The 12,119-nt window shown below is 38.9% G+C and overlaps 1 pseudogene; it reads right to left on the bottom strand.

Moving 5' to 3' along the window:
- Positions 1-8,948: 8,948 nt before the first annotated feature.
- LOC147634952 (uncharacterized) lies at positions 8,949-10,399 on the bottom strand (annotated as a pseudogene).
- Positions 10,400-12,119: the final 1,720 nt, after the last annotated feature.

Genomic DNA, 12,119 nt, shown 5'->3' with positions numbered 1-12,119 from the left:
TAGCAAAATCACGATATGTCAACCTGTCAACTAGATATCTGACCCTTTGGGATCTCTGCAATGCATGCAGATCACTCTGAACACTTGTCACTCTAGCATGTGGTGGCACATATCTATCCTACCTTGCACCAGGTGTGCGTAAAACAGGTATGCCAAGTTCCTCATCCAAACTCTCTGAACTTGACGACTCATAACCTGTAATTTCAATTCCTTCAACCTTCTTCTTTCCTTTATCCATAGCACTACTCCCAGTGCTCACACTCTCATGCCTCAAGCGTCCTGACCATGGACGTACAGTGCTACTCTCTGACTCTACTGGCCCAGACATAGAAGTAGAACTAGAACTTGCTTGTGGCAAGTTCACATGCACATCAGCTTTAAGAGAATCAGTGACACCCTCATCCTTTGCTTTGTACCAACTAGCAAGTTCATCAAACACCACATCTCGTGAGATAACCACTTGCCTAGTTTGTGGATTGTAACATTTGTATGCCTTACGATCCTGTGCATATCCAACAAACACACACTTTTCTGCCTTAGGATCCAACTTCCTCCTTCTCTCATCAGGCACATGTACATAAGCTATGAAACCAAATACTTTGAGGTGTCCAATGTCTAGCCTAAAACCTGTAAGCCGCATCTCTGGCGTACTTCCATGTATGGCTGTTGTGGGTGTCTTATTCAGTATATATACTGCAGTGGCACATGCTTCTTCCCAATAATAATTTTGCATGCTCTTTTCATTGAGCATTGCCCTGGCCACTTCACAAATCACTCTATTATTTCTCTCAGCAACACCATTTTGCTGAGGTGTATACCTGCAAGTTAATTGCCTTCTTATGCCATGCTTTCTCAAGAAATGCTCAAAAGCATGTGAGGTGTATTCACCACCTCCATCTGTCCTTAAACATTTTATCCAAGAGCCATATTGCTTCTCTGCAAAAGCTTTGAAATCCATAAACTTTCCCAACACTTCACTTTTCTCTCTGAGAAAGTAAATCCAAGTCATTCTGTTGAAATCATCAATGAATGTCACATAATATAAACTGCCTTTAATGGATGGGTTTTGTGCAGTACCCCATACATCGCTATGTACTATCTCAAAGTGGCCTGCTACTCTTGTTGCCTTCTCTAGGAAACCGCAACCTCGCCTGCTTTCCAAACTGACAGGCTTCACAAACATGCATATTCCCATCATACTTGAATCTAGGTAGCCCACTAACAATGCCTCTTGCCTACATGTTCTTTAACCTTTGTATATTCACATGCCCAATTCTTTTATGCCACATGTCAATGTCCTGTACCACATTTCGGCTTTTAGAAAACATTGCTAATTTCAACTCAGGAATCCCAGCATCCAGCTTAAACAACCTGCCTTCTTTCTTGCCTTTGGCAATGACTCTACATCCATTTTTAAAATCCTCAACGAAGCAACCATGCTCGTTGAAACGAACCTGTAATCCCTATTCCACCATTTGACCAACTAAGGCGAAACTTTTTGTAATAGAAGGTACATACAAGACATCTGCCATAGACTTTGTTTCACCATTGTGCATAACCAATGGTACACTTCCAACATGTGTAATGGCATGCTGGGTATCATCTCCTGTCTCCACATAGCCTTTCACATCCATAGGCTTCATATGCTCAAACCATTCACCATGACAAGTCATATGGTTTGATGCTCCAGAGTCCATATACCAAGTGTCATCATTTTCAGCATTTGTCATCATAGATCCCACAACATGTTTCATGGCAAACAAGTGATTTGCGCTGCCATCATTACTGCTTGATGCATAATTTTCACCATGTTGTGCATAATGTCCACCATGTTGTGCTCTACCCCCTCTCAAATCATTTTGTTTGCAGAAACAATCACGTGCCATATGACCAAATTTCCCACAGTAATGGCATTCCACATCGTGCATAGATGTTTGTTGGCCTTGCCAACATCCTCTACCATGAGGATTACATCTGCCTCTCTGAGGTGTATATCCACGACCACCTCTAGCACCATATGTAGGCTGAAAATGCTGTTGTGGTGACCTGTCCTGCCATCCACGACCATTACCACGGCCACGTGATGCAAATCTCCCCCTGCCTCTAGATCCTCTATGTGAATAGAAAGCCTGATTTCTGCCATTATCATCATGGCTAGTAGATGCATCATGAAAGGAGTCACTGAGTTTGATTTCCTCAACAAGCAAGAGTGAAACCAACTCATCAAAGTCTGATAAACCTGTACTCCGAACCAAGATAGATGTATCAAAAGATTTATACTCCTTGCCAAGACCACGCAAGGTAATATCTACCAAATCATCATCAGGCATGGGGCATTGATTGTTGCTAATGCATCTGCATACTTCTTTATTTCTTGTACATAATCATGGATGCTCCTTCGATTCTGTTTCACATTATGAATCTGTTGTCGCAAAACTAAGACTTGCGAGCACTAGTGTCTATATCAAAAACAGCTTTACCAATGTATCCCATGCATCCTTGGGATTCTCAGCATCATGTATATGTATGAGTATAGCATCCGAAATACATATAGACAGATAATGCAAAACTTTGTATGCTCTTTCTGACCATTGCTTGTGAGCTATAACCTGCTCTGCTGTGTAGGTTGTCGGGGTAGTTCTGGCTCTGGCTCTGCACCTGTAATGAGATTCCAAAAACCTTTTCCCTTCAGAAAACTTTTGATCCTGTACTTCCATGCCTGGAAGTTCTTCCTATCCAGCTTTTCACCCACAATTTGTACTGGATTATCCGACATATTTGCTCAATGCAAATGCACCTTCCGCACACGTCCAAATTTGTAAACGAGCCTTCCTCAACTCAACCACACTCTAATGAGTGTTCCAGATACTCCAAAGTACACAACAAACTTCAATTTTGATGTAAAAAATCAAACTGTATACATCCAAAATGAACTGGCTCACGCAGTCCAAGATACCCTGTTTTGATGCACTTTCCAAGGCTCCAAATTGCAATGTAGTGGTTCAATCAAGTGTGGATAACTTGCATTGACACCTAAACAACCTCAATGTTGCATATCAACACCAACCAAGGTGTGTACATACCAATTTTGTCAAACCCCCTTCTCTGTTTTGAGAAAAAACCAGAAAAATCATTAGTAAAATTGCTCTAATTTCTTCAATCCTTGTCCAAATTGAGAGACCAGGCATTCATTAGCTTAGCAATGATGTCCACTAACTCCATGTAAAAGGAATTAGCCCAATTGTTTAAGATAAGAGAGTAGTTAGTCAATTAATCACACTCTGTTTTAGTGAACACAGTAGACAGCCTGTTTAATCAGCTCATTTCCAGCTCCATAAGGCATAATTGCTCCAACAAATCATGTAGCCTCCTTCTTAGGTGTATGTATCAACCAATTTCTAAGGCAATTTTGGAATTTATCAAGCACACAAGTGGAATTTGGCCTCCACTTAGCAAAATATGTGAAAAACTACCCTGTTTCTCTGTAGATGCTGCGCCGCCTGATCTCCTGAAGGATTTTGGACTAATTAAAGTGTCAATTGATGATGTATAATGTTGCCTAACACTCCAATGCAAGTGTACAACCCATCAATGAATTGATTTTTGCTAAAAACTTGGTTTAATTTCATCAAAAGTTGACCTCTTTTTCTCTGTTTTGTGAGAGCTTCAAAACCAATAAATTTCAATCACATAAATGCATCATATTTGCTCCAAAATCAGTGTAGGGCTTGCACATGAGTTGTCAATAAATTCTTCCTTGTCACATACATGTTTCTTTGCTGGATTTGCATCTATTTGCACCATACATCACCACTTCCAAGCTCTAATGGAAAGCTTCCAAAAAACCAGAATTTTCCTTTGCTTTGGACAACCCTAATTTGCTTTGTTTCTGCTTGAATCACCTACAATCCGCTCAAGGGTGTTTAGTAGACCTTACCCGGTAGGCCAAGCTCTCAGGTCGTCTGATAGAAATCGGTGTGCTCCAAGCTTCACAGCTTTTCTTCATAGCTTCTTCTCCCTCTTCTCTCACTCACTCATAAACCCTAATAGAGAGCACCAGGCTCTGATACCATGTTGAAAAACAGGTAGAGGGAGAGGAGACACACACACAGGAGCAAACCCTAATAGATATTACAAACCCTAACCATAGAGGGAAGCCATCTCCTTTCTCACACAATGCATAAAAGCCATAATCCATAATACACAAGACACACTATCTGTTGTGTCCACACACATCTAACCCTAGCTAATGTCCACACACTATGACCAGCTGGACGCAGTCATTTATGTCTCACACATGTTCCTACCTAACATGCCAGCACATAGCACAGCTGGCACATACTGACATCGAGCTTGAATCTCAACAATAAAGAAGATCGGATATGGCACGTAGTTTACCTTTTTGTGATGTTACACTATATTCCTTTGGGTATATCCTTGTCGTGCACAATTGAAGGGTGAGATCTACATCAACACTTTAAAGAACAATTTTGGAATCAAAATTGGATTCCATATTAATCATATCTTTGTAATCTACACAATAATAATTTCCTCCAAGACATATTTGTTAGTATAATCCATTTTTAATGTAGCAAGCGATCTTGGATTTACCTCAGTAGACGGACTTACTGTCAATCTCATTATCGGGTAAATCCTTGGGGGAAATAGTGTTAGTGTGAAAATCAAAATTAAAAGAAGAAACGCTAGGTTAGTAGAGGGGACCTCACTCTCCTTAGGGGATGACATATGGGTTGGGAGAAGCTTTATGGTTAGAGGGTGATTAAGTGTACATGTATACTTATAAGTGGTATCACCCTCTCTATCCTCCCTTGAAGTGGGTGGTCGTGGTGGATTTGTGGAGTTAATGAAATATCTATAGCAATAATAGAATTAAGTGTTATTAGGGTGGATATTCTATATGTTTAATAGTGAAACCATACACCACAAACATAAGAAGTGATTCTATATGCTTATATATTTTTTAATGGAGTTTAAGAATATGCCATGTGGATGATATAGAGTGCTCTCATGTAATATAATGTATTCATGAGTATCATAGTTTCAAAAATGGCTAAGGGGAGGTTCGTTGGCATAAATAATTCTAGCATCTCTTCCCTCTTCCTAAAATGGTGGAATTCATGAGTACTCTACACCAAGATCTAAAATTAAGTACAATTCCCTAGGGTTTAGTTATGTTGTTGTTAATGTACTACGAAGTGTTGTAGAGTGCCTTGGGAAGCCATTTCTTAGAGATTCATATTCTTCTTTATCTCATTTGTTCTTAATTTTGAAATTAGAGAGATCTTTCTCTTAAATTGAGTGAAGGGAATTTCATTAATTTAGATTATTAAGTGTGCATGATGATTAGGGTAATTAGAGAAATGAAATTATGTGGATAAGCTATACTCTAATAAATTTTGTGATTAAACTAGGTTGCTAATGAGAATTTCTCTCATAGGGGAATGCAAGGAATAAGTGTACATGGCAATATAGTCGATAAGATAGATATCATTATAAAAAATGGCCATAATTATTATAGGGTCTTCATCCATATCCAAGATCTATTGTATTAAGTTTACGTCCCCCATTGATCCTCACTTAAGTCTATTCCATATTGTCATAGAGGGAGTGCAAGTGATAAAAAGAACAAGGTGAATGTTTATGGAGGGGCCCCCAAAATCACCAGCAGAGGAGATGCCAACTATAAAGCATGCTCCATGAGTTTCTTCATTTTCTCATTGGGCTTGGTTATCTATGGCTTTTAATTTTAGGCTAGATGTTGCTCCAGATCCACAATTCTTGTGTCCTTCTCACTGAGAAGTGCCATGATGGTCACTTCTCAATTTACACTATCTTAGAGTAGAGATTTTTACCTCTTATTTGATGTCTCTAGAGTGCTGGTTAGACAGACCTATTTTTGGTGACTAATATTATCAGGTCCATCTTCTCTTTACCTTACTTGTTGACTTAGTACTATCAGGTCCATATTCTCTTTATCTTTCTTATTATCAAGTCCATCTTCTCTTTACCTTACTTGTTGACTTAGTACTATCACATCCATCTTCTCTTTATCTTTATTATTGGTGACATAGTACTATTAGATCCTGAGGTCCACCTACTCTTTACCTTTCTTAATTTCATCGTGGAGGGAGTGAAGAGCTTATGCATGAGATTTGTTTGAGTGTTACCAGTTTTCATTATGTGGGGAACGCTACTTTTTCTTGGTAGAGATGAGACTTTTGGGTCCTTTGATTGCTCAATCTCTGAGCTTAGTGTGAGTCACACAAGTTGGAAATGGGCAGCTATGCCAATGTATGTTCATTATGATGTAATCGCCTCTAGCCCACTAATGATGTAGGCTAAGTGATGTATGAGTGTGTCTCCATTAAGGGGGGGAAAATGTCATGTCTATGTATGTCACATTACCTTCTTGGGATGAGACCCATTTGGGCACCAAGGGGGGGGGGGGGTTGAAATATGCATATATGGGGCACATGTATGTGGGAGTGAGGTAGATGTAGCTTAGGATGTCATGAAATTTGAATAAATGAAGACTAAGGGTAGTAGAGGATATGAATGGATGAATGTAAAAGGTAGTCAATGGTCAAAAAGTAGGAATATGGAAAGTGCAAGAGTGCACAAGGCATGTGGGCATTTATGGACACATGGATGCATGTAGCTTGTGATTTGAGAGCTATATAAGCATGTACTTAGATCAAGCTAATGCACTAAGATTATCGAGTTTGTGCCTTAAGTATTGTGTCATTGATTAACCTCTATCTTAACCTTGTATTAGAATTTTCTTAGTATTTCATTATGGCCTTGATCACTTGCTAATGAGCCACCCTAGCCATGCTGAAATTCAACAAAGCCATGATAGAAGGGATGCCACCCTTACAACCAATTAGGGAAGATTATAAGGAAGAATGAGAGACAACTATCCTTCATAGGCTAGTAGAACCCAATCTAAGAAAGGACGAAGAGCCTAAGGAACATCTCTATACAAGGGATGACATCAATAAAATGATGACTAATCTGGATCTCGTACTCCCTTTTTTTGGAAACACGGCTCTCTCTCTCTCTCTCTCTCTCTCTCTCTCTCTCTCTCTATATATATATATATATATATATATATATATATATATATATATATATATATATATATATATATATATATATATAGTACATTGATTATGGAGCCTCACAATTCAAACTAATGATTATAGAGCCACCATAGTACATACAGTACATGGCGAAAAGTACATACACCCTATTGTGCATGGACCCACAAGAGCATATAGTCATACATATAATGTAGCTAATCTAGACGAGAGCAGATAGTCATGTATTTTTGGATCTCGTACTCCCTTTTTTTGGAAGCATGGCAATAACAATTCATCCGTCGGCCTCTCACGAAGCTTGCAATAAGAGTTAAAATGTTTGAGACTTGAGACATAATATCTCATCAACTCATGCTTTTGATATTGTCGAGATGTGGTCCACACTTATCACTGCTTCTTGTTGCAAAGCTTGTTGGCACGATATTTTTATACTTCAGCTTTAAAGTCACATACCATTTGTGTGCCTTCCCACATAGCAGTAGGGAAAACGAATGGATCTTATCAATGGGTCCACATGTTTCACAAATAGAGTCAAAGATTTCCACATGTTAGATGGGATCACCATCTCCATTAAAGCTATGCATGAGTTTTGTAATATGATATGGTTTCATGGGGTTTTATCTTGGGGCGTGGGAATTCCCCAACTCTCTTGCCATCCCCCTACCTATTTTTGTTGCCATTCTTAACAAATCAATTGGAGTTGATGTGGTCAAGACTAGAACTAGCTCATAATTAGGTCTTGTGGGGAGTGTCAACGCTGCTTCCACTTCCCCTCCCCCTTCCTGGGTTGGTTTCTTGGTGGCAGGGTCATCTCTACTAGAGGCCATGGAGGAAGGTGGAATTTCCATGTTCAATGCATCATCCTCTAGGGGGACCCTTTCTTATCCTTGTTAGCAGCACACCTAACTACATATATGCAAGAAAATCTAAAAATACATGACTATGTACTCTTGTCTAGACTAGCTACATTAGATGTATGACTATGTACTCTTGTCTAGACTAGCTACATTAGATGTATGACTATGTACTCTTGTCTAGACTAGCTACATTAGATGTATGACTATATGCTCTTGTCTAGACCCACTACATTGGATGCATGTTGGCCATAGAATTTGAAGATAACATGTTAGAAGAAAATCACAAAATTGGAAAGTGCAAAGGCATTAATTAGAGAAGCCCAAGGGAAATTTAGGTTGACGAGCAGTCCATTGAAACAGTGTACCCCTATGAGGAGGTTATTCAAGGTAGAAAATTGGACATTCCATAGCCAATTCAAGAACATGAGGAGATGGAGCTTAGCTCCAATTGTGAGTCAAGGGATGACCTCTAAAGGCAAGGCCATTTTCTAATATCACTCCCCCTAAGTGCCTATTAATCCTGGAGACCCTAAAAGTGAAGGCAAAACAGGAGATAATATGGCTAAACAAGTACATAGAGAAGATACCCATGTAATCAAAGCAAGTATGTGTGTAGAATTCATAAAGTCTTATGACAAGAGGATAAAGACATGCAAGGTAACTATACAGGATGGAACCAAGAAGAGTCATGCTAAAAGAAGATGAAATCAATAAAGGAATGTAGTTGGCACCAGTGACTCAAACCCATAGAGCATAAGGATATCCCCTTTGACACCTTGTTGAAGGAAAGGAAATTCAACAATAATCGTGTTGAGTATGAGAATATCAAAGAGAAGGAAGATCAGCTTATGAGGAGAGCAGCCTCCATGATAATGTAGGTAAAGCCATGTAATCAGTACAACAAAATAGATCTCCATGAGTTTCAGAAGATCCATATGAATCTTACCAACAACTAATTGGGAATATTACATTAAAAAGCATGGAAAAGAAAAAGAAGGTAAAGGGTTCTCTCTTCAACCAGTGAAGCCTTCTTCGCCAGGATGTGCTCCACCAAGATCTGTGAGGTAATATGGTAGAGGATGAAGAAGATGATTATGTAGTAAAGGATCTTCCACTGTCACCAACAAAGCCTTTAAACATTATAACATGTGTGAATCCTATCACTAGAATTAAGTTCATATCAATGAAAAAAACATAAGTAGCACCAATAATCTTGGCACCATAGCAGGAGACCATGCCAGAGCAAGTTCAAGAGCCACCAAAACAATTGCAGAGACACTGCATATAGTAAGAGAGCCCACAATTGATTAGCCACTATGCCTCATAATGGGGTAGCCATACACATAACATGACATACATGGGAACATAAACATACATATCATCACATAACATGGCTGAACATGGGAACATAAACATACATGTCATCAAATAACATGGCTAAACAATGATGGCTGAACATAGCCACATTGGATTCATGGTCTTCATTTTCATCTTTATCTTCATGTCAAGCCCCATCTTTGTCTTTATCTTGAGCTCCATCTCCATGGTTACTTTAACATCATAATCTTCATCTTTCTCATGTGGCTCCATATCATGAGCCCATTCATCAACTTGAGCTGTAAGCATTCATGGCTTACATAACATGGTGTATAACATAGCATGAAGGTTTTCATGGCAAAATACATGGCTCAAAACATTGCATTATTCATGGCATTGGGTGACATACTTTTTCTTGACATAGCATATCAATACATTTGATAAAGATTGTATTGCATAAGCATTTGTGTAAGCTATGGAATCCCATGGTGATGATGTGTTGATTCTAATGAAGCTCAAAACCCCATCTTTTTTAAGACACATGTGAACACACTCTTCTTCTAAAGCCATTTTACACTAAGATTTAATTAGGACCTTATCTTTATTTACTAATGTCCACAAAAAATGATTGCTTATCTGGACGTTGCCAAACTTCCTACTGTTTGATGACAAATTATGTGCTTGTGGTGTTGACTGTGAGGGTCACTTCACCTCTCGAATCGTCCCATCAACCTCTTCCTCAGTGTCCTTCGATGGATTGATTTGGCTCTTCAATTGACACCCCTCATTGGTCATGATAGAGCATGCTATCACCGATCGAGACACACCACATGCTCTTCCCAAATCTTGTTTCAATGGAACAAAAACATATGGGACATTCTTATCTTCAGCTAACAAGGGCAGGTGCAGCAAGATATCAAGAAATTTCTTGTCTGCCATGATAATAAACTCCGTGATTCCTCTATTCAAGGTCTTTGTTGCTTCATTTGCACCCTTTCTTAACAACTTGTAATTAGCATCTTGCTGCACAATGTCCATGATTGTTATGGTAAGTTGGGCATCTGCTAAGGGGTATGCCTTTGGGTTGACTATTTTTAAACCCATTTTTGAGTATCTTCAGTTGTGTTTGCAGAGTCCATGCTTTTGCTGCTATAATATGTTCTGCTACACCTCCTTTGAGAATGCATTATGCCTTACATCTCCCATTTCTACATCTCCCTTTCTCTAATCCTAATCCTAATCACATACTATAGCCATCCCTAGGTGGCTCTAATACCATGTTGAATTTTAGCATGGCTAGGGTGGCTCATAGCAAGTGATCAAAGCCATAATGAAAGACTAAGAAAATGCTAATACAAGATTAATATATGTTGAAATATACAAGTGAATAGGGTGTGTGCGGGAACAAGCCCTTGGTTAGAGGCTGTAAAAGAGAATGTGTAAATGTGAGAGAACCTGTGAAAAGGTGAGAGGTATCTACTGGGAGAGAATAAGGGTAGCATGAGAAGATTTAGGAGGTGTGGAGATATTCTGGGAGAGGTGGAGAGAATCAAGCAAAAGAGGTGGAGTGAATCAAGGAGAATCAGTGGGATTTGATGCTTGGATGTAAACACTATAAATTGAGGCATTGGCCTAATGAGAATTTGCTAGTTTTTAATTATCCATGCCTACATTAAGCTATTAGTTAATCACTCACTAATTATGTCTTAATTATCATCTAATCACTTTGTTAATGATGTTGATTCTAGTATTTGATCAAACACCATATGCCCATCACATTGCTGTAATTTGAACATGGTATCAAAGCCAAGCCTAGAATCCATCAAGTTTATGAGCCCATTATCTAGTTAATTAGGATTAGTAGATAATTAAGAAATAATCAAATTTTTAGTTATTTTCAAGAAGCCTTTGTACCCCCAGCTGGTGGAGGAGCTCTATCTCCTTACACACATCAAATTAGGCCCATTGCTTCTAGCCCAACATAGCCAATTCATCTGTGCTCTAGCCAGTTGAATCAACGCAGCAAACCGCCCACGCAAGCTCCCAATTTTCGCAGATTTGCAAACGCCACTTTTGAGAAGGGAATTTGAGATTTCTTCTTCATCAATTTGCAATGGCTCTAATTCCTCTTAGCCCCAGGTGTTTTCAAGCATGTTCTACAAGCTAGTGAAGTCAAAATTTGATTTGATCAAGTCTACAGTGAGATCCAAGCTCTTCATCAAATCTGCAGGTGACTTTGGTAAAATAGAGATTAAGCATTCAATGTTTGGTCAAATCTTGTGTTTCTTGGCTTAATCCTCTACTAGACTAATTGTTATTGATGGCCTTGAAATGATTTGAGCTCATTTGAAGTCTAAGGCCCCAGATCTGGGCTCCCCACATACTCTGTTTTTTGCACACAAAACAGAGGATTAATTTGCTAATCACTGTATTTTGGTGCAATTGAGGGTTCAAATTAACCATTAGGTATCTGATATAGATCCCTATAACTTCAGATTGAAATTCGGAGTTGGTTTGATACTCCAACCATTCCGTACAAATTGGTTACCCTAATTTCTGGTAAAATTATGCTGATAAAATTTGTGGTAATCATCATTTTGCATTTAACCCTTGGTTAATGCCTACAAAGCACACTCAAATTCAAGATTATTCATAGCCAGAGTTGCATTTGAATTGTGCATAAGAATGAATGCTATATGCATTATGTATTGGGCACATTACATCAGTGTAAAAATGGGATCAGACGCTGCCCTTGTCCAGAATAAGGCAAGAGGTAAGACCTCCTGCATAGATTTGGGTTTGCATTGCATAATGATACAAGATA

This window comes from Cibotium barometz, chromosome 10, assembly GCF_041138505.1.
Source record: "Cibotium barometz isolate CiBa-2024 chromosome 10, ASM4113850v1, whole genome shotgun sequence".
NCBI classification, from domain to species: Eukaryota; Viridiplantae; Streptophyta; class Polypodiopsida; order Cyatheales; family Cibotiaceae; genus Cibotium; species Cibotium barometz.
The sequence above is the reverse complement of the archived record's forward strand: the minus strand, read 5'-3'. Positions and strand labels throughout refer to the sequence as shown.